The following is a 23537-nucleotide window of genomic DNA, read 5'->3' as shown; positions in this document are numbered from 1 at the left end:
GTACAAATCTACACAAGATTTTTTTTTGAATATACATCTATAACTAATAGAAATAGGAAGACCCTACAGAAAAGGACAGTAAAGGATTCCAGACAGGTAAACTTGCTGTTGCTTGCCTGTGGCCTAGATATTTGGGTGATCTGTTGAGATGAACCATACAGCAACAGTCTGCCAGCCCCTCCATCTCTGTTGTGGTCTCAAACAAGGACAGGGTATGCAGCACAGAAACACACATTATGGTACAATTCTTACCAATAGCATACATACATGAAAAGGATAAAAAAATCCTAAAAAGTTCCCTAACTTTGCAAGCAGTCCTGTCAATTGGTTGTCATTCTATAATGTACTGCTATGAACTAAAGAAGGATTAATTAACTTGACCTAGGACTTTGATACAGGTAAGACAGGTACTGTGTTTAAAGTCTCTCTTGATTTTTTGCGTAGATTCACAAATTTTAAAATTTTTTTACCAGTCTAATATAAAAATCTGAGAAAAAATTTGTCTAAAAACACAGATGATGTGACTTACCGAATGAAAGTGCTGGCAGATCGATAGACACACAAACAAACACAAACATACACATGAAATTCAAGCTTTTGCAACAAACTGTTGCCTCATCAGGAAAGAGGGAAGGAGAGGGAAAGACGAAAGGATGTGGGTTTTAAGGGAGAGGGTAAGGAGTCATTCCAATACATGTGTATGTGCGGATGGATATGTGTGTGTGTGCGAGTGTATACCCCTTCTTTCCCCCTAAGGTAAGTCTTTCCGCTCCCGGGATTGGAATGACTCCTTACCCTCTCCCTTAAAACCCACATCCTTTCGTCTTTCCCTCTCCTTCCCTCTTTCCTGATGAGGCAACAGTTTGTTTCAAAAGCTTGAATTTCATGTGTATGTTTGTGTTTGTTTGTGTGTCTATCGACCTGCCAGCACTTTCGTTCGGTAAGTCACATCATCTGTGTTTTTAGATATATTTTTCCTACGTGGAATGTTTCCTTCTATTATATTCATATGAGAAAAAATTTGACTATAGATAAAATATGTTTTCTTTATGGTTGCTGTAAGGAGAGAATGGGTTAGGTACAGGATGAGTTGGCAATTGGAGGTTTCCGTTTCTCCGGTTCTCAGAGAATGCCGGACAAAGTCAGAGAAAACTGCTACAACTCGTGATGAAAACACCATCTCTCATGGCAGCTTAAGTACTCACAGTCACAGGTTTTCTGGAAACACTTTCAGAATGAGAAGGTTAAAAACAGTGGCAGTATGATACCTTATTACTAACAACCTGGCTGCTTAGGGAGCGTCTTTAACATACAAGCTGACGGCGAAATATTTCACGTCATTCGGACTGTGATAGTAGCAGATTCATCCAGTACTGATAATTTGTGAAGAAATCACTCTGCACTGGACTGCTAAACACAGTAATCGTTTCATGAAGGTCCGAGGATCAAACATCAAATAAAAGTTCATAGATGATATTTACCTTCTTTTTCACAAATAAAATTTTTTATTATTGATAATTGCAATTACAAGTTGTATCTCCTCTGCGCTTCAAATTACATCTACATGCAAACTTCATATCTGACCCTCAAAAAACAATGTCCAATTGGCATTCGTTCTCTCCAACAATTACAAAAAGCATAGATCATTGTCATCTGAGTTACGGTAGTGCATTATCGCTGGTACTCACAGCTGGAATATTACAATAATATTACATTACATAGGGACATTACAGATGACATTTTGGACACACTCATTACTATGGTCACAGCAGCAATTCTTTGATGACTTCGAGCCATCCAACTACTCATAAGCACTCAAAAGACATCTTGTAGACATTGTTTCATACCACACAGAATGTTGCACTAATTGTTCCACAACAAACTTCATCAAACACCATACTGCATGAACTGTTGGATGCATACATTGTGTTCCTGCACAGGTGTCCATACAGTTACCGTGTCTCGCTGTCTACATTTTCTTATGCTATCATTGGTCGAGTGTTCCACTGCAATTATCAGTTGTTCTGTAGCAGTTGGCAGGTATTCCTTAGCAAGTGTCAAACAGTGTGCTTAGTGATGTCAAAATAGTGGTTTAACAAGAAAAAGAGACAACTAAAACATCCCTGCCAAATTATAACATATGTCCACAATGTAATTCTTTTTACAGAAAATCTTATACCCAGCATTTATAGTGCATGGTATTAAAGTCTTACTGTTTTCCTAAACTCACCATCTTATTCATCGTGAGGAGATGCTGACTTCTTTTTTTCAGACAGGCATAATGTGAGACATGTAACAGATGCTTAACAGCATAGTCATGATCCTAAAATCATCTGCAAGTGTGTGTGGCTTACGCAGTGATAACGTTGGAGAGATGCAATGAAGAGTGTGGAACTAGTTCCTATATTATAAAATTTAATTGTTCTACAAATGTAAAACACAAGATCTTTGTATTCTGGAGATAAATAGAATGAGGTAGTGGCTTTGTCATCACATTGGCCTCCATTTGGGGAGTATAGTGCCTCATGCTCTCAATCAGTTTTACTGTGTGTTTCCTAAATCACTTCAGGAAAATGCTAGAATGCTTCCTTCTCCTCATTAAATGCAAGTGTATATATTTAAACAATAGAAAATCCAGGATGGAATGTATTAAGATTATGAAAATGAAAGTTGCTACACACCATATAGCAGAGATGCTGAGTTGCAGATAGCACAACAAAAAGAATGTCCCAAATAAAGCTTTCGGCCATTAAGGCCTTCGTCAACAATATACAAAACACACACACACACACACACACACACACACACACACACACACACACACACACACACACAAACTGCAGTCTCAGGCAACTGAAACCACACTGCGAGTAGCAGCACAAGTGCACGATGGGAGTGGCGACAGGGTGGGAATAAGGAGCAGGCTTCGGCAAGGAGGGGGAGGGATAGTATGGTGGGGATGGTGGACAGTGAAGTGCGCCAGGTCAGACGGAGGCCAGGGGAAAGGTGGAGAGGGGTTAGGGGGGTGGGGGGAGTAGTGGAAAAGGAGAGAAGTAAAAAGACAGGGTGTGGTGGAATGACAGCTGTTTAGTGCTGGAATGGGAACAGGAAAGGGGCTTGAAATTTGTGTGTGTGTTTGTGTGTTTTTTATTGTGTCTATCTACCAGCACTTTCCTATTTGGTAAGTTACAGCATCTTTGTTTTTTATACATATGGTTCCATATATGAATATATGAATTATGTTTTTCCTTACAGGAAGCTAACAAACCATATCACTTTGTAAAATGATACTTGGACAAATAAATTACTATACTGATATAGAAAATGAGAACTGATTCCAATTCCCATAAATTATCAAGATCTTTAGTTTCAAGGGAGTGACAATGGTAGTGACAACAGTAATTATTTAAGAGAGTTCACTGATGAAAAATGTATCAATATCCACAAAACACCTTTCTACGAGGGTTGGAACTTAAGTAGTGGTAACTATTTGTTCACAACCAGTACAAAAGAGTTACATGTTTGCACCTGTTACCGTCCTTCAAAGTAGTCTCCAGCATTGTGTAAAACCCATTGCCAGTGATGTGGAAGCCGCAGTGACCCATTAGCAGAGCCTGTTCTGTTGATGGTGTGAATGGAGCAGTCAACTGTCTGTCGAATCTATGGAACAGTTCTAAAGCAAATGCCACGAAGTGGTTCCTTAATCTTTGGAAACAAATCAAGGTCACAAGGACTTAAGTCTGGGGGGTATGGTGGATGGTACAGTACTTCCCAGCCCCATCGACCGAACACAGCAGCCACAGCTTGCGCTGCATGCGCCCACTCATTGTGATTGGTGGGTTGCACAGAAAGTGTTACTGCTTCTTTCGCACTGCTGATCACAGGTGATGCTCCAAAAATGAACAGTAATAATGTGCATTGATGGTCTGCCATGGAGGAACGTAATGCGTTAGAATAACACCATCACAGTCATACAGGAGAATCACCATAACTTTCACCATACTGGAGCTCTGATGCACTTTTGAGTTTCATGGCGACCCATAATGATGCCATTCATTGGATTGGCTTTTCAGTTTTGACTCATACGATGGGGTCCATGTCTCATCCAGTGTTACGATACGGCATAAGAAAGCCTCTCCTTTGTGCTCATAGTGCTCCAAGTGTGTCTGAGCAGTGCCTTAACGCATCCATTTCTGCATTTCCGCAAGTCATGTGGAACCCATCGTGATACAATTTTTCCCATGCTCAGGCGTTCCTTAAGGATGCGAAGTACAGTCGTATGCACTAATCTTGTTTCATGGACGAGCTCACGAATTGTATGGTGTCAATCACTGTCCACTAATGCGGCAACAGCATGCACTTCTTCTTCAGAGATGTTAGGACAACCTGCCCGATGCATGTCTGCCACAGTTTTCTGACCTTCATTGAAGGCTTTTACCCAATGTGCCACTGTTCTGTATGGCAATGCTGATTCCCCGTACGCCTCTTGAAGACCTTGAAGACAGTGTCATGCTGTATGACCTCTGGCATTTTCAATCTTGATCCAGCTCCACTGTTCCTGTTTCAAAAACATAGTGACACTGTTATGTTAGACCACTTGTTCACAAGTGACTGTGTTTCCTTCGATTGTGCGCACGCCGGTGATGTGGGACGGGTGAGTCCATTTGCTCGGAGGTAAGGCAGGTATGTCAACAATGTGTGCTATCAGCAACAACAGTAGATTCCATTGTGTAATCTCTCCACAGCAGTGTTGGCACAATTTAAGTTCCAACCGATGTATATAGTGAAAAATGTGTGTTCATATGACAACAGAATCCTCTAAGATGGGCACTTTACACAGTCTAATTTATGAAACATTTAAGTATGTATTTCCAAACATGTCATCTCCTCAAGAACAAATGTGCAACCCAAAAAAAAGAGTACTGTTACAGTTTGGAGTAGAACAGATTTTGTCTCCTCTGAGCACTTTCCAAGCAATTGGTGTCATCAAAGTTTACATGTAACTGTAATTACAGAATTACTCTGTTTGAAAATCATACTTTACACATTATATTAATATATTTGCAGTGATTAATTAATACAGTTACAGTAACACATTATGTTTGCACACAAGATTGCTGTTTACCACATACTGATTTGTTTAACGTTGCATATGTACAATACCACATTATATTATGTTAAATAGCTTACTGCCATAAAATTAGATTGTATATTATCCTGTCTTGAAATTCTTTCACTGTTTATTATTCTTTATTTTTAATCCATTTTATGATCTTATTTTTTAAATTTATTGATACACACAATATGTGCACTTTGTAGGAGCTTATTAAAAACATGACGCTAAGGTGTATAGGTCTGTGGCAGACCTTTGCTGGTCTGCTGCATGACAAGTCAATTGAATATAACTGCTCTTTAGTGCCATTAAAATATTATATTTGCACCACTGGAGTTCTGCATAGTAGAATTTCACAGGTCAGGTATGAATGGAAGAAGGCAAAGAATTCATACAATAAGAGTGTTTTGCTGATATGGCCTCCCAATTTATGTAAGAAGTATTCTTTGGTCAGTATGAAAATCAAGAATTTCTGCTGGTTAATGACCTGATTTGATGCATTTAAATTGAAGACTATGTCTTCAGTTTTTTTAATCATTTATATGAAGTGCATTTGTACAAGACTACTGCTGTTGATACATAAAGTTGTAGTTGTTCCAAGTTGATATCTTTTTTGGATGTTGTCATCATCAGCTGCTAGTATGTGCAGATAACTTATTGCTACATAATCATGGCTGAACACTCCCTAAAAATGAGAATTATGAAAAGAAAAATGTTTATTTGCACAACAGATGTTAGACAACTGAAAACATGATAAAGATAGTTTAAATTAAGTGCAAACCAAACATTGGAACCAGGTTGTAATATCAACAATGTTAGGAAAAGCAGGTTGCTACTCACCTTAAAGACGGCTTGTTGAGTTACAGACAGGCACAATGACAAAACTGTTACACATTATAGCTTTCAGCGAAAGCTTTCTTCAGCAATTAAAACACACACACACACACACGCACACACACACACACACACACACACACACACACACATTCACACAAGTAGTCACACCTCACACACACACATGACCACTACCATCTGCAGCTCCAATCGGAATGCGCTGTCATGTGAATAGCAATCTGGATTGGGGCAGGGTAGGGGGAGGGATAGTGGGGTATGGGTGGGGAAATGCAAGAGTGCTCTCTGAGTGAGTGTCCAAGGACTAGAGATTGCTAAGTGCAGAGTCAGGAGATGGGGTGAGGAGGAAAAATGATGAGCAGAAAAGGAAAAGAGTGGAAAAGGAGAGGATCAGTGAAAGGGAAAGCATGGTGGACAGCTGGCTGGTAGTCATACCAATGTAAAAAGCTGTGTAATGATTTCAGCAAAGCTGATGTATGACATAGCTGCTTTCACAGGTGGCCTGGCCCCTGATGTGGTATGATAAGCCTGTGACAGAACTGGAATAGTAAGTGCTGGGCAGGTGGAATGGGCAGATCTTGCATCCAGGTCTTGCACAGGTACATGATCCTTATGACAACTGGTTGGAACTGGGTGTAGTATAGGTATGGCCTAGGATGTTATGGAGGTTGGAGGGTAAGGGAACACCCCTTTAGGAGGGATGGGAAAGACCTTGGGTAGGATGCTCCTCTTTTCAGGGCATGATGATGGGTAATAAAAGCCCTGGCAAAGGATGTGGTTCATTGGTTCCAGTCCAGAAAATGCTCAATTAACAGCTAAAGTCATCAGTCCCTACGCTTACACTCTACTTAACCTAAATTATCCTAAGGACAAACACACACACTCATGCCCAAGAGAGGACTCAAACTGCCCAAGGGAGGACTCAAACCTCTGCTGGGACCATGTTCCAGTCCAGAGTGCTTCTTGGTGATGAAGGGGGCATTCCTTTGTAGCTGGTTCCTTGGGGTGGTGGGAGGATTGCGGGATGTCAGGGGAAATACACAGGAATCTGTTTTGAAACTAGGTCTGGGGGAAAGTGCCTGGGTGAGACCCTCAGCAGACTGGACAAGGGAGTTATTGTCACTGAAGATACACCATCCCCAGGTGGCCAGGCTGTATGAGAGGGATTTATCAGTATGGAAGGAAGGACAGCTGTCAAAATGAAAGTACTGTTGGCAGTTGGTGGCTTTAATGTGGACAGAAGTGTGGAAGGAGCCATCAGAGAGAAGGAGGTCAATGACCCAGGAAGGAGGCATGCTGAATTGTGGAAAACAAGGAGAAGTGATTGGGAGAGAGGGTGTTGATGTTGTGAAGGAATGAAGATAGCGTATTGTGACCTTGAGTCCAAATCATGAAGATATCTGAACCAGACTAGGGGTTTGGTGTTTCAGGAGGCTAAGTAGGTCTTCTTTAGATAGCCCATAGACTGGCTGGCATAGATAGGTGCCAGGTGGGTGCCCACAGCTGTGCCACAGATTTGTTTGTATACCTTTCCTTCAGAGGAGAAGTAGTTGTGTTAGGATGAACTCAGTAAGGAATGAGGCAGAGGGTTTGGAATCTGAAGGACATTGGGAAAGGTAGTGTTCCACAGCGGTACGAACATGGACATTAGAGATGTTGGTGTATAGGGAGGTGGAATCAACAGTGATGACTAAAGAGTCAGGAGGTAAAAGGGTGGGGATGATGGACAGCCAGTGAAGCAACTAGTTGGTATGTTTGGTGTGGGAGGCTAGATTACAGGCAATTGGTTGGAGGTCATTGCTCAGTGAGGGCAGAAAAACTGTCAGTGGGGGCACAATAACTAGCTACATGTGGGGCATTAAGGATTGTCAGGTTTGTGAATTTTGGGGAGCATGTAGAAGGTAGGTATGTGGTGCGTCACAGGTATGAGAACAGAAATGGATTCACAGAGAGGTTCTAGGAATGGCCTAAGGCTTTAAGCAGGAATTGGAGGTCATATGTAGTTCAGGTTCACTGATCATATTTTCATGTTCTGGACTCTACACCAAGACACCCTATTCTCATTGCTTTACAACCTCAACACCTACTCTCCCATCCTCTTCACCTGATCCTCCATGATCCAGCATGCCACCTAGCTAGATCTTGACTTCCTTCTCTCTGATGGCTCCATTCACATTTTTCTCCACATTAAACCCACCAACCACCAACAGTACCTCCATTGTGACAGCTGTCATCCCTTTCACACCAAACGATACCTCCTATACAGCCATGCCACCTGGGGATGGTGTATCTGCAGTGACATGAACTCCTTTGCCCAATATGTGAAGGTCTCACCTAGGTCTTCACAGACAGGCACTATCCCCCAGACTTAATTTCCAAATAGATCTTCCACACCATCTCCCCCCCCCCCCCCTATCCACCCATCCCCAAGATCCAGCTACAAAAGAGTGCCCCCTTCATCACCCAGTACCACCCCACACTATAATTAGGTTATGTGTAGTTCAGGTTCACTGACGATACCCTCATGTTCTGGACGCAATGATACGACACTCTATCCTCATTCTCATTTCTTCACAACCTCAACACCTGCTCTCCCATCTCTTTCACCTGGTCCTCCACAACCCAGCATGCCACCTCACTAGATGTTGACTTCCTTCTGTCTGATGGCTCCATTCACACATTTTCCAAGTTAAACCCATCAACCATCAACGGTACCTTCATTTTGACACATCCTTCACCAGGGCTTTGATTATTTATCATCAGCCCTGCCCTGAAATGAGAGACGTCCTACCTGGATTCCTTTCCACTCTTCCAAAAGTGGTTTCAATTTCCCCCATAAAATTTCTAGTCAGTTCCTGTGCCACTCCCAATCCCAACCCCTTGCCACAGAAACAACATGTCTGTGGAGGACCCAGGTGACGGACCTGCCCAATATGCCCACCCAGCACTTCCTACTCCAGTCCTGTCACAGGTTTCTCTTACCCCATGAAAGGCCAGGCAATGTGTGAAAGCAGCCATGTTGTATACCAACTCTGTAGCAACCATTGTACAGCTTCTTATATTGGTATGACGACCAACCTTCTGTCCACCAGAATGAATGGCCATCCCAAAACAGGTCGAGTGCAAAGTCGAGCACTCTGTAACACAACATGCCGCAGCCGAATATAACATGCTTGATTTCAGTGCTGCTTTGCAGCCTGGGCCATCTCTATCCTCCCCTCCACCAGCAGCTTTTTAGAACTGCACAGATGGAAGTTATCCTTATAACACATTGTCCACTCTTAAAATTATCCCGAACTCAACCTATGGTAAACTTCTGTCCCCAGTGTGCTGCCCTCATGCCTTCTGCCATTGTACTCGCCCATCCTTTCCCCTTTTCTGCTACCTGTTTTTTCCCCACCCCACCTTTCAACACTATGCCTGGCAGTCTCTAGTCTCTGTATGCCCTGCCAGACTGCTCTCTTCTCTGCCCGCACCCACACACTGCTATCCACTCCTCCCCTTCCCTGCCTCACTCCAGATTGCTATTCATATGCCGGATACATTCTGCTCAGGGCTGCCAGTGGCAGCATTTTGCGTGTGTGTGTGTGTGTGTGTGTGTGTGTGTGTGTGTGTGTTTTCTTTGCTGAATAAGGCTTTGGCCAAAAGCTATAATGCGTAACATTCATTTCATTGTGCCTGTCTGCAATTCAATGGGTCATCTTTACTTTAAATTAAGTTTATGTGTATCAGGTGTTATGACTTAGTCAGAATGAACTTTCAGACATCAGGAAGCACTATTTGTTACCACAAAAAATATCCAGATGATACACCTGCACTTGTTCATAGTGTGAAGCTGAAATGAACACGGTAACATCAAAAATAATTACATAAACGTTCATCCAGTAGTTGCACCTATCAAAAAATCTAACCAATAAATCTTGAAAATATAATGAGATTATGAAAGCAGCATACATTTACTGGATGGTTATAATTAAACTGACAGTGTTCTGAGTGCAAAAATTGGGCTGTATATAGTGCAGGACACTGAAACACCTTAAGTATATTCACTCGCTATTGTGCTCATGGAGTATGTTGAAAAAAAAAATAGTTCCACTTTCTGCCATCCAGTGAATATATGGTACTCTGTGCAGTCAGAATGCAGTGTGTGTACAGGAAAATGGGAGGAATGATCAGACACATGATAATGGTTGATTTCCATGTTTATTAGGACATGGTCACAAGTCACAATATGTGTTCAGTACAAGACATGTTCAGTACCATCTCCCAAACTAAGCAACATGCTACATCCATAACATGCCATGCTCTACAGTTGCTCACAGCATAAAGAATATAATCACAGTAATATATCACCGTATGCTGTCCTTCAGAACAGAAGGAATCCAGATACATCCCTGATAGACACGATATCCACACAACCAGAAGTCACATGGATTTAGGTCAGTGAAACTGGAAGTCCACACACCTTGAAATTGCCTAGAGATAATGCAGTCATTACCAAAGGCTTCTTACAGCAAATTTTCAGCTAGAAAGCAACATATGGTGTTGCAACATCCTGCATGAAAATAGTGTTGTGGACACAGCTGTGTTCTTGCAAAGCTGGAATTACACATTGCATAGTGAGGCCCTTATAACATTCATATGTCACTGTTTACCTAACAGTTCTGCAAAGTGTGCTCTCCTCAAAGAAAGTTTGATTGGGAATGAATGAGCTTGTGAAACCACACCACATAGTCAAACAAGTTTCTACACAACATGTGGCAGAGCAGAACCACATATGCAACAGTTCTGTGCATCCATTGCACCATGCAGAGTAAACTGTGCATCATTCATCCAAAGAATATTCCCAGCCATATGTGCTGCAAAATCTTTTGAACTGCTGACCAAGGAAGAGACAATTCCTGTGACACAGTTTGAGCACTGGCTGCAGAATTTGAGGCAAGCCCTGCACAGTCAGATGTAGCTACAGCAACTTCATCAACAACGGACACGGGAATGGGTCATCTCCCTCTTCCTGCTGCACACCCTAATTCACCTGTTTCTTCAAATTTCTTGATCGTATGCTTTAGCCCATTTGTTGATGCTGGTCCTCTCTGCCCACAACTGTTACTATCAACTATTTTCCTGCAATGCAGTGCAGCTATTGTTTCCATTCAGATAAAATAACTTTATCAGCAGCGTATGATCTTTCTTCTCAATAGCCATTGTGTTTCACATGGAAAACTTCAAACTTCTTAACCATTCACACCAACAGTCAATTCACAAAAAAAAATCAACTTGTATCACCAAATGGCAAACAGTGTACTGACTTCAAAACAGGAGGCGTGCCAGAGATAAATCCCTGCAGTCACGCTATCCTCTGTGTCCTCAGTGGCTCAGATGGATAGAGTGCCTGCCATGTAAGCAGGAGATTCTGGGTTCGAGTCCTGGTCGGGGCACACATTTTCATCTGTCCCCGTTGATGTATGTCAACGCCTGTTAGCAGCTAAGGGGGTGTTCATTTCATTGTAATTTAAGTAAGCCTGTTTTATGTTTTCTGTTTGTACTTGTTTTTTATTATGTCACATTCTTCTACATCACACTGACTTTACAATCTCCACTTCCATAAAACAGAAATTTACATTCTTGTTGCCAAACATAAAAACACGTCCAATTCCATCAGAGGCATGCCCACTACTCCTACATTCTGTGGTACTAACAATATTCCAAAGAGTTTACAAACTTTCTTGACAAAAGAAAAATCTTCACTGATTTATATCATTATTTTGTAAATGAATCCAGAAATAAATTTAATAAATATTGTCAGATTGTGCAATTAATAATAGGAATTTTAAATACATCAGATATTTTGTAATTTCAAATATATCTAAAAGAAGAATCATTTTAGCTGTGCATACAGAGTTAGTACATATTGATTGTAAAAAATTAATTTCTTTTTATACATTTTAGCCTGAAATGTGATACATCATATACAAAATCATATGAAATTCATTTAGTTAAACATATGAGATAATGTTCACCTAAACAAGATTCAAAAATATTTTTTTTGGTTTGACTATTTCTGTTCGAGAAAAGTAATGCCAGAGGATGTTGCCCCTTTACAATATCCCCTTCACAAAATTTAGAAGCAGTGTGTTTACAATATTTTGTGACAGACTATAAGGATTGCCAAACTGTGTACAAAATGATGCCGAAAGTCAGATTACAGGTGTATAGAAGTATCTTATACATATAACAGAAAACATAATAAAAATATCTGCTAGACAAGTCATAACCTATACATATATCAGGATATGGCCTTCAGAAAAGTTAGATTACAGATGTATCTTATACATAACATATCACAGAAAACATAAGAAAAATATCTGCTAAACAAGTCATAACCTATACATATATCAGGATATGGCATAGAGTTTTTCAGATCTGTCGAACATACAGTCACAAGACAATTGACACAAGGTCAAAACTACAACATTACACTACTAAACTATAGAAATAAATAGAGAGACAAGGTAAATTACTAGAATTACAAATTGTAAGTTTACATCCATAAAATCAAACCTTTAAAATCTTCAAAAGGGAAGAGAAAAATTTCAGAGTATAAGTGTATGACGAGTGTGCCGACTCAAAAAACTCGAGATGAGTAGAGACCAGAAGAATATACTCTACCATGAGGAGGCATATAGTACAAAATCAATCAGCCACACAAACCAGAGTATTTAAGGGCATGTTGACTCATGAAAGAACAAATAACGAAAAAAAATATAAGGGCTTAAGTTTACAATGTGGGGATTGACCCATGAATCCAAACTACACTAGGTACAAACCATAAAAAAATAAATCATCATCATCATCATTTAAGACTGATTATGCCTTTCAGTGTTCAGTCTCGAGCATAGCCCCCTTATAAAATTCCTCCAAGATCCCCTATTCAGTGCTAAAGTTGGTGCCTCTTCTGATGTTAAACCTGTTACTTTAAAATCATTCTTAACCGAATCCAGGTACCTTCTCCTTGGTCTGCCCCGACTCCTCCTACCCTCTACTGCTGAACGCATGAGTCTCTTGGGTAACCTTGCTTCTCCCATGCGTGTAACATGACCCCACCATCTAAGCCTGTTCACCCTGACTGCTACATCTATAGAGTTCATTCCCAGTTTTTCTTTGATTTCCTCATTGTGGACACCCTCCTGCCATTGTTCCCATCTACTAGTACCTGCAATCATTCTAGCTACTTTCATATCCGTAACCTCAACCTTGTTGATAAGGTAACCTGAATCCACCCAGCTTTCGCTCCCATACAACAAAGTTGGTCGAAAGATTGAACGGTGCACAGATAACTTAGTCTTGGTACTGACTTCCTTCTTGCAGAACAGAGTAGATCGTAGCCGAGCGCTCACTGCATTAGCTTTGCTACACCTCCCTTCCAGTTCTTTCACTATGTTGCCATCCTGTGAGAATATGCATCCTAAGTACTTGAAACCGTACACCTGTTCTAACTTTGTTCCTCCTATTTGGCACTCAATCCGTTTATATTTCTTTCCCACTGACATTACTTTCGTTTTGGAGATGCTAATCTTCATACCATAGTCCTCACATTTCTGATCAAGCTCTGAAATATTACTTTGCAAACTTTCAATCGAATCTGCCAACACAACTAAGTCATCCGCATATGCAAGACTGCTTATTTTGTGTTCACATATCGTAATCTCACCCAGCCAGTCTATTGTTTTCAACATATGATCCATAAATAATATGAACAACAGTGGAGACAGGTAGCAGCCATGTCTTACTCCTGAAACTACTCTGAACCGTGAACTCAATTTACCGTCAACTCTAACTGCTGCCTGAGTATTCATGTAAAGACCTTTAATTGCTTGCAAAAGTTTGCCTCCTATTCCATAATCTCGTAGAACAGACAATAACTTCCTCCTAGGAACCCGGTCATATGCCTTTTCTAGATCTATAAAGCATAGATACAATTCCCTGTTCCACTCATAACACTTCTCCATTATTTGCCATAAGCTAAAGATCTGGTCCTGACAACCTCTAACAGGCCTAAACCCACACTTATTTTCATCCAATTGGTCCTCAACTAATACTCGCACTTTCCTTTCAACAATACCTGAGAAGATTTTACCCACTACACTGATTAAAGAGATACCTCTGTAGTTGTTACAATCTTTTCTGTTTCCATATTTAAAGATTGGTGTGATTACTACTTTTCTCCAGTCTGATGGCACCTGTCCCAACTCCCACGCCATTTCAATTATCCTGTGTAGCCATTTAAGACCTGACATTCCACTGTATTTGATGAGTTCCGACGTAATTTCATCCACCCCAGCTGCTTTATTGCACTGCAATCTATTGACCATTTTCTCCACTTCCTCAAATGTGATCCTGCTTCCATCATCATTCCTATCCCATTCTACCTCGAAATCTGAAACATTACTGATCATATTTTCACCTACATTGAGCAACTCTTCAAAATATTCCCTCCATCTGCCCAAGGCATCCACAGGATTCACCAGCAGTTTTCCTGACCTGTCCAAAATACTTGTCATTTCCTTCTTACCTCCCTTTCGAAGACTGCTAATTACACTCCAGAATGGTTTTCCAGCAGCTTGACCCATAGTCTCCAACCTGTTTCCAAAGTCTTCCCAAGATTTCTTCTTGGATGCTGCAATTATCTGTTTGGCTTTGTTTCTTTCTTCAACATAACTTTCTCTGTCTACCTGAGTTCTAGTATGTAGCCATTTTTGATACGCCTTCTTTTTCCTTTTACAGGCTGCCTTGTCTGTGTCATTCCACCAAGCTGTTTGCTTCATCCTACTTTTACACACTACTGTTCCAAGACATTCTTTAGCCACTTCTAGTACTGTGTCCTTGTACCTTGTCCATTCCTTTTCCAATGACTGTAATTGACTACATTCAACTAACTGGTACCTTTCTGAGATTGCTGTTATGTACTTGTGCCTGATTTCCTTATCCTGAAGTTTCTCCACTCTTATCCACCTACATATGGACCTGACCTCCTGCACTTTCGGCCTCACAATCCCAATTTCTCTGCAGATTAAATAATGATCAGTGTCATCAAAGAATCCCCTGAATACACGTGTGTCCCTCACAGACTTCCTGAAATCCTGATCTGTTATTACATAGTCAATGACAGATCTGGTTCCCCTGCCTTCCCAAGTATACCGGTGAATGTTCTTATGTTTAAAAAAGGAGTTTGTGATTACTAAGCACATACTGGCACAGAAATCCAAGAGTTGTTTTCCATTCCTGTTGGCCTCCATATCCTCTCCAAATTTACCCATAAACTTTTCATACCCTTCTGTTCGATTTCCAATCCTGGCATTAAAATCACCCATGAGCAGAACACTGTCCTTGTCCTTTACGCTAACAACTACATCACTGAGTGCCTCATAAAAACTATCCATCTTATCTTGATCTGTCCCTCCACGATGCGAATATACTGACACAATCCTAATTTTCTTGCTAGACACTGTCAAATCTATCCACATCAGTCGTTCGTTTACATACCTTATTGCAACTACGCTGGGTTCCATTTCTTTCCTGATGTAAGCCCTACACCCCATTGTGCTATTCCTGCTTTGACTCCTCACAGGTAGACCTTGTATTCTCCCACTTCCTCTTCTTTCTCACCCCTTTCCCGAATGTCACTAACAGCTAAAATGTCCAGCCCCATCTTACTTGCAGCCTCTGCCAGCTCTACCTTCTTCCCAGAGTAGCCCCCATTGATATTAATAGCTTCCTATCTCATTACCATTTGTTTGCCAAGTCGTATCTTAGGAGTCCCTGGTTTGTCAGTTAGAGGTGGGACTCCGTCACTTCCAAAGGTCTGAGGCATTTTGCTCTGATTGTTGCCAGCATCATATTTAAAGTACCAGGGAAGCAGGTTGCTAGCCTTACTTGCCCCGAGTTCCATTGGGTTTTACCCCTAATGGTTGAGGAACTAACCAGTGGATTTGGTAGTCTTTGCCGTATGAGCACAAAGGTGACCATGACTCAGAATATGTCTGAGATGCCCAGCCTTATTCCAAAGTAACTGGTATCCCGACTGTCGGGACCACTTACTTGGCCACTCATACGTTGCCCGTGGTTCATGAACTAGGACATGACTACAGGAACCCACACCATGAACCACCAAAAATAATAATTCAACACAACAAAATGAATAAAGTTCATAATCATATCAATAAGTTCAATTACATGCAAAGAGTAATTGTAAGAAGCATCTAGCCTCAATCAGTACTCTCCTTGAGTATACACACACATTTGTGATGACCATGGTTACCCGAAATGGAGTTAAGCATAAGTCTGTCCACAACTCGAAACCAATAAGATACAATATTGCAATACTCAAGATAAATACTGGTAAACAGACTCATAAATAGCTCTGAATGGTCACATGATTGAATAGCTTGAGGGTCAAAATCAGTGTATGAAAGCAGACATGTATACATCTATGTGTAATGTGTCTTATTCATCTCATAATGTACACAATTTCAGAACATAGCTATGATGTACAGGAGACACGGCAAGGTTTCAATTTGCTTATTTAAAATTTTGTCACACCTACAATAATACTTTGTGGAGAATTTACTTACTTAAAATTTGTCAAACTTACAGTATTTACATCTACTATAACTATCATAAATTTTTATTTCATTTTAGGGATACAGCTCAAAGTATCACTTCATCCTTCATGAAATCTTCCATAAAGTAATAGCATCATTTAATTAGAAAATCATGTAACTTGCTTTTTAAAATATTTTCCCTCATATTCATTATATCACACCCTTTTATTGTGTTGTTAACTTTCACGATACTGAGGAGTCTGAGCACGCAGTTTTAAGTGATGAGAAGTGAGCATAAAGATTTCTTTATGTCTTGTGTCACATGAGTGTTCAAAATGTTTTTTTTTTTTTAATAGTTCAGCTATGCTACGTATGAAAAGAACCACCTCAAAGATGTATAAAGAGGGGACAGTGCATATTTTTAGGTCTTTAAATAATGGTCGACATGATGCCCTCGGTCGTGCAGAGCATATGTTGCGAATGATTCTTTTTTTCAACTTCAAAATTCGTTAAATGTTTCCTGAGTTTCCCCAAAAAATTTTGCTATATCGAGTAACTAATTCAAAGTAGCTATAATATGCTATTTTCCTGGTGGCCATATCAGTGGCACAGGCTAAAATTGTCACTGCAAATGCAAGGCTGTTTAATTTATTTGCTAGATATTCTATATGAGAAGTCCAACTCAAAGTCCTGTCTAAGTTTATTCCCAGGAACCTGACTGAGTCAAGTTCCTCCACTTTTTGATTGTTGTGAGTGATACAGATTTATTCAGTTTTTGACTGTTTGATTTTAATCTTGTTATGTTGCGTACATTAGTAAATGTCTTCCACATTATTTGCTAATTGTCCATACAAACTAACCCACGTACATAGAGACCTTCTGATTCATTTACAATTGATAAAAAAAATACATACTGATTTAAAGTTACATAATGTATTGGAAAGTCAATCCCCTACTTGAAAAAACATTCATTGTGAAATAACACTCTCTTTAGCAGTCTTGGCTAACAATTCACAAATATCAGCCACAACACTGATGAAGTTGACAGATGCTTGAGTACATTAACCAGCATCTATGATCTCTTGCAAGTTGACTGGTTCAGTAGTGTACAGCCATGCAGCAGTGGATTCACCCATATCTTTCAGTTTCCTTCCTAGAGGTCTTATCAGATGCTCCAGTGGATTAGTAACTTCCTATCTAGTATTCACATCAAATCCTGAAACATTATTTTGTGTTCTAAATATGCTGTTCAGTACCTTCTTCACATCACACAAGATATATTCTCCCTATTTATTTTTCAAAGTCAGTTATATGAGATTTATGCCAGGTATGATTAAAAAGTGTTCACATACGAAACATCAATAATCGGAGTTAAATGCAATTAAAAAAATGAACTAACAAGGTGATACACACAGATATACTAAGATACTATTCCTAATTTTTACAGTACAAATTATGAACATTGTTCAATTTCAAAATTGCAAAAGGATCTACTCATACAGTCTCACGGCAGATATGTATCAAATTCTAAAGCACAAGTCTATTACAGAACATAATTATATAGTATATCAGAGATTTTAAATCATTCAAAAGAGAAGACAGGCCTTGAAAAAATCACATCATCTTTCATACCAAATTCTTGACAAACAAAACACAATTATATAGTCTTATAAATCTACAGACATAGTGTGTATTTTCTTCTGGAGTAGGGATCATTATGCATTCATGTTCATAGGTCATATCCTCTACATTAAACATTAACAGTACTTAACATTTTACATATTTGCTTTGCTTACCAGTAGCTCCTCTTATCTTTACACATGTAATGGGCATTTCTACAAAATTCTTACTATGCTGGATTTTGTCTTTAAATTTTTCATATATGCCACAAATATGGCTACCTGTATCAATCAAACATTTCCCTTCCTACTGACCAATCCTATAAGGCATCCAAAATCTGAATCATCATCTCTGTTATTAGACACTTCATGTAAAAGATCACCTTCAATTTCATTAAATGTTATATCCACACTGTTTTTACAGGGTTTTCTCAACTTTACTGGTATCATAGCATTACTTTGGTTACACATGTCAGGTGTACACTGAACACACTGAATGGGTTCCACAGCACGACTAATATCATTTATTACAGAAGGAACACAAAATATATTACTGTCAAAATTACACTTATTGCTTAGATCTTCTTTCACTTCATTCCACCAGTCTGGATGCAAATATTGACTAAGCACAGCTTTCTTCTTCCAGAATGCACATTTATCTATGTTATCATCAATTTGGTCACATAAAAATTTCAAAAAGTTTTCACCTTTATTCTCTAGGCTTACAGATAACTCACCTTTACTGCTTGGATCATTACTTTGCATGATGTTAGTAAAAAACGGCTTTGACTGGACTCTCACTTACATCATCACATACCTTACCTGTATTCACAGATAACTCTGAAACTTCATTAATCTTAACCTCCACAAATACCTGATTCTCATCATCACCATCATCATCATTATCATCATCATATTCTTCCCAAACTACTTCATCAACAACATCATTAACAAGCCTCATCTCCATCAAAGTCACACAACTCATCTGCATTCATTTTCAATAAGCTACCAGTCTCAGACTTACCAACCTCAGTTATTTCATGGCTCTCATTCACATCTATATCAAAGATACCACCTAATTCAGATCCAAAACAGTCATCACCCGTTTTACATACATCAATAACACTGGTTTCTGACCAAGAGAAGAAATCATTACCATATTTACTCGAATCTAAGCCACACCTGAAAAATGAGACTTGAAATCAAGGAAAAAAAAAATTCCTGAATCTATGCCGCACCTGAAATTTGAGACTCGAAATTTAAGGGGAGAGAAAAGTTTTACACCGCACCTCCAAATCGAAACAAAGTTGGTCCATTGAAACATGAGACACAATTTAGGTCGAATGGATGAAGATACAGCTACAGTAGTTTGGTTTGAGTCGTAAGCTTAGCAGTTAAGCTTAGGTAGCCATTGCTATGCGTCAGATGCTCCGTCTGTATTTATACAGGTACCCTTCCTTTTTCACCTGCTTGGTCTGGCTTGGATCGATTCCTTATTTTACTTTGATCTGATTAGTGCTGTTCTCTTTCTTATAGGTGTTTACATCACTCTAAGCTGAAAATGCATTATTGTACTGTGTCATGCATTGTTTGTCGCAGTCTGACAATGAGTGTTTATGACCTGTTGCCGCTCGCAGCATGGCTTGCTTTTGTGCGCACTACCACTGCTTACAATAAAAAAAAAAAAAGAGAGGAATTGTCTGATTAGCGAAACAATGACAAGTGACTGCTATTTGTTGTTACTTACACTACTGCGTTCTTTGATAATGATCAACAAGAACCAAATAATAGACTGCGTATGTTAGAAAATGTTCTGAATGAGAATTTAGCGAAAATGTTTCTCCATTTGAAAATCTTTGCACATGCCTCTTTAGTACATTACATTTTGCACAGAAATTAGTCATCTTAGATTAAAAAATCTAGTCAGTTGCCGCGCTTCATTTCTGACTGTGTCACTATTCAGCATAAGAATAATATGAATATAAACATGATATGATATGTATATTCTTCCATGTTTGCAGTTGTCTCACTCGTTTCGCAGTTTATTAGGCAGACGAGATTTAAATGAAACAGCAGCAAACACAAAAGAATACAGGTCATAATGTTTACATTCGTATTATTCTTATGATGAAGAGAATACTGCATGTGATTCACGATCCATAAAAGTTCCTATTAACAACCATCTCTTGTCACAGATAAGAAAAAATTCAGACCGTAGAGTTGGCCGTATTGACGTACATCCCAAACAGTCTTGCCAGTCGGATTTTCATAGTAGATTTTTAGTGGTGTCTTCAAATGCAGAGTGTGTTGTTGTCTTCAGTCCGTAGACTGGTTTGATGCAGCTCTCCACACTTGTCTTTCCTGTGCAATGCAGAGTAGCAACACTTATAAAATAAGAATGAAAATAGCACTCGATTCTAAGCCGCAGGTGGTTTTTTGGATTACAAAAACCGGAAAAAAGTGCAGCTTAGAGTCGAGTAAATACGGTAGTATCATTAGTACATACAGTATCAAAATTCTCGTTATTCTCACATTCTGGTTTGTGATTAGTACCTACTTCACTATAATTAAACATAGTTTCCCAAAACTTTTGATCAAAACATAAATGAGAAATCTGATGTCCCTCCTGTTCAATTTCAGATACCTTTGCCACATTATTAACACTCTTATTATTGTCTAATTGCAAGTGTAAATTTGGGGGTCTTGTACTTATTGTGTTTCTTCACCCCAAAACTGTGGACCTCCATTGCTGTTTCCTGAGTAGTTACTTCTATGATGATGTCTTCAATTAAATTGACCCTGGTTATCTCCATTATCCCTATTCTGCTGATGTTCAAAATTTGTGTCTCTATTGCCATTTTGACCCTGATAGAAATTAACATTATTTCTGTTTCTGTAGTTATTACCATTGTGATCACTATCATTTTGATTATTATGGTACATGCTTCTTTCTACTGCCCCATAGAGCCTGCCAACATACCATAAAAACTGATCAAGACAATCGTCAGGTCCGTGTACTAAATCCCACTGCAATCTTTCTGGTAATCTCCTTTTGAGTGCATCAATCAATGTCATTTCATCAAATAGTTTGTCAAGGTGTGTTAGTTTCTTAAGTTGATTCTTACAAAACTCTTTCAGAGTACCATCCCTATATATATAATTAGGACCATTCAGAAATTCACTTCTAATTCTCCCCTGTTTAACCTCTGACAAAAATTTATTTAAAAAAGTTTTTGAAACTTTGATATACTTCCCACTGACTTAAATTTAGATTTACCCAGGACAGAGCTTCACCTTTTGAGGTATCTTTTGACTAATTTATTTTTTGACTGTCACTCATGACCAACACAAAACTATCTCTACAGTGGTGCAGAAAATCCACTGGATGTAAATTATCTAATGGAAAACTTTTGATTGGCGTGTTGGACCATGCAGTACCATTGTTTGTTACATATTTTTGTGAATACAATTTTCCTGAACTGCTGAAATTTTTTGATCTAAACCATTTACATTAGTTTGCAAAGCGTTTGCAACATTAAAATTTTTTTGATCTTAACTACTAAAGTTCTGTTCAATTTTTTCCACTACAGCCTTCTGTTCAACTCTTTCAAACATCCCTCATCTGTTGTACAGATTGGGCAACTAACTCGTTTTCCAAAACAATAAATTTATTTATATGCAGACAGTAACTGTTCTCGAAAGAACAGAATACTGTTGATGACCGTGCAGCTTTTCCCTGGAATAAATGACTAACTGAAACCCTCAGCTGCCGACAGGTGTTGTTGATATACCTCGATGTGGACAGCGGAAAATGTGTGCCCCGACAGGGACTTGAACCCGGGATCTCCTGCTTACATGGCAGACGCTCTATCCATCTGAGCCACCGAGGACACAGATGAATAGTGCGACTGCAGGGACTTATCCCTTGTATTTTCTAAGGCACTGACTTTTTCATTCACACTTTTTAATCCCTCTGACAACCCATGTTTTAGCTCCAAAACCTGATTACTAAGTTGGTCTATTTGGTATTGTACCCTCTCCATTTTACTACTGTCTCCAGTTCATATTTCTGTTAACTGATCATTGAATGCACTAAATTTGCTACTGTTATCTGTCTTCATTTCCTCTAATTTTGCCAAAATCAACTGCAAAATATCAGTTGTGACTGTTTCTTTGCTGACTACACTTTCACTTGGTTCAAACATGTCCTGGCTGGGTCCAACAGCTTTCACTTCATCACTACTACCCTCGTCTCTATTCATTTTCCTAGCAATCACACAAGCCCACCAAAAAAAGAAAAAAAGAGTATATCACAAATAGTTTGTACCTATATTTTCTTTTTGATGTCTGTTGTCATAGTTGTAAAGCCCTCTTTCAATTGATCCAGTCCGTCATTGTTGGTATTATCTCATCACTGTTGATACTGCTTTGTTGGGCAGCTCTCAGTCTTCGTTCTTTGAGTGATTGGACTGTCATATAAACTGCAACTGACACAAATCACTGTCCCTTCTTCTACTGCAACAGACAAAACTTCGTTATCAGTCAACTGATCCCAGATGATGCCCACAATTGTAATCTTACCCTCCCAACAACCAGTAAGTTTTTAGTCCCTTCATAAAGACTGATTTGTTTCAAAAGCATCAACAGGCATAAATATCATCAGATTGTGCAATAAATAATAGGAATTTTAAGTACGTCAGATATTTCGTAATTTCAAATATATCTAAAAGAATAATAATTTTGGCTCTACATAAGAGTTAGTAAATATTGATTGTAACAAATTAATTTCTTTTTATACATTTTAGCCTGAAATGTAATACATAATGTACTGACTCATACGAAATTCATTTAGTTAAACATCTGAGATAATGTTCATCTATACAAGATTCGAAAATATTTTTTGGTTTCGACTATTTTTGTTAAAGAAAGATAATGCAAGAGGATGGTGTCCCTTTACAACCTGTAATACTGTAATATTGCTTAGTTTAATTATTTATTCCTGTTAATATGGTCCATTGCATAAAGTGTAATGTACAACATTAAGAAACAGGTTTGGTGCTCTGTGCAAGTGGATTGTATCTTTGCTTATAATATTTAGTTACCTAAGAAATAGTGTCCCACGCAGGTGTTTTCTGAATATGGCCCAATAAGATGGTAACTAACAAGTCAGTGGAACAAAAACTGTTCACTTGTTGTTCAACATTAAATATGGAACTGTTCTATCAAGAAGTGACAGAAGAATCCATGAGAGAATACTTGTGATATTTCAGTGTCCTGCAAGGTATAAATCCCACACTGCAATACTTGGAACACTAATTATAACCATTCAGTACATTACATTCATACATTTCA

The sequence above is a fragment of the Schistocerca americana genome, chromosome 1 (assembly GCF_021461395.2).
Source record: "Schistocerca americana isolate TAMUIC-IGC-003095 chromosome 1, iqSchAmer2.1, whole genome shotgun sequence".
NCBI lineage: Eukaryota > Metazoa > Arthropoda > Insecta > Orthoptera > Acrididae > Schistocerca > Schistocerca americana.
This window is presented reverse-complemented; position numbering follows the sequence as displayed.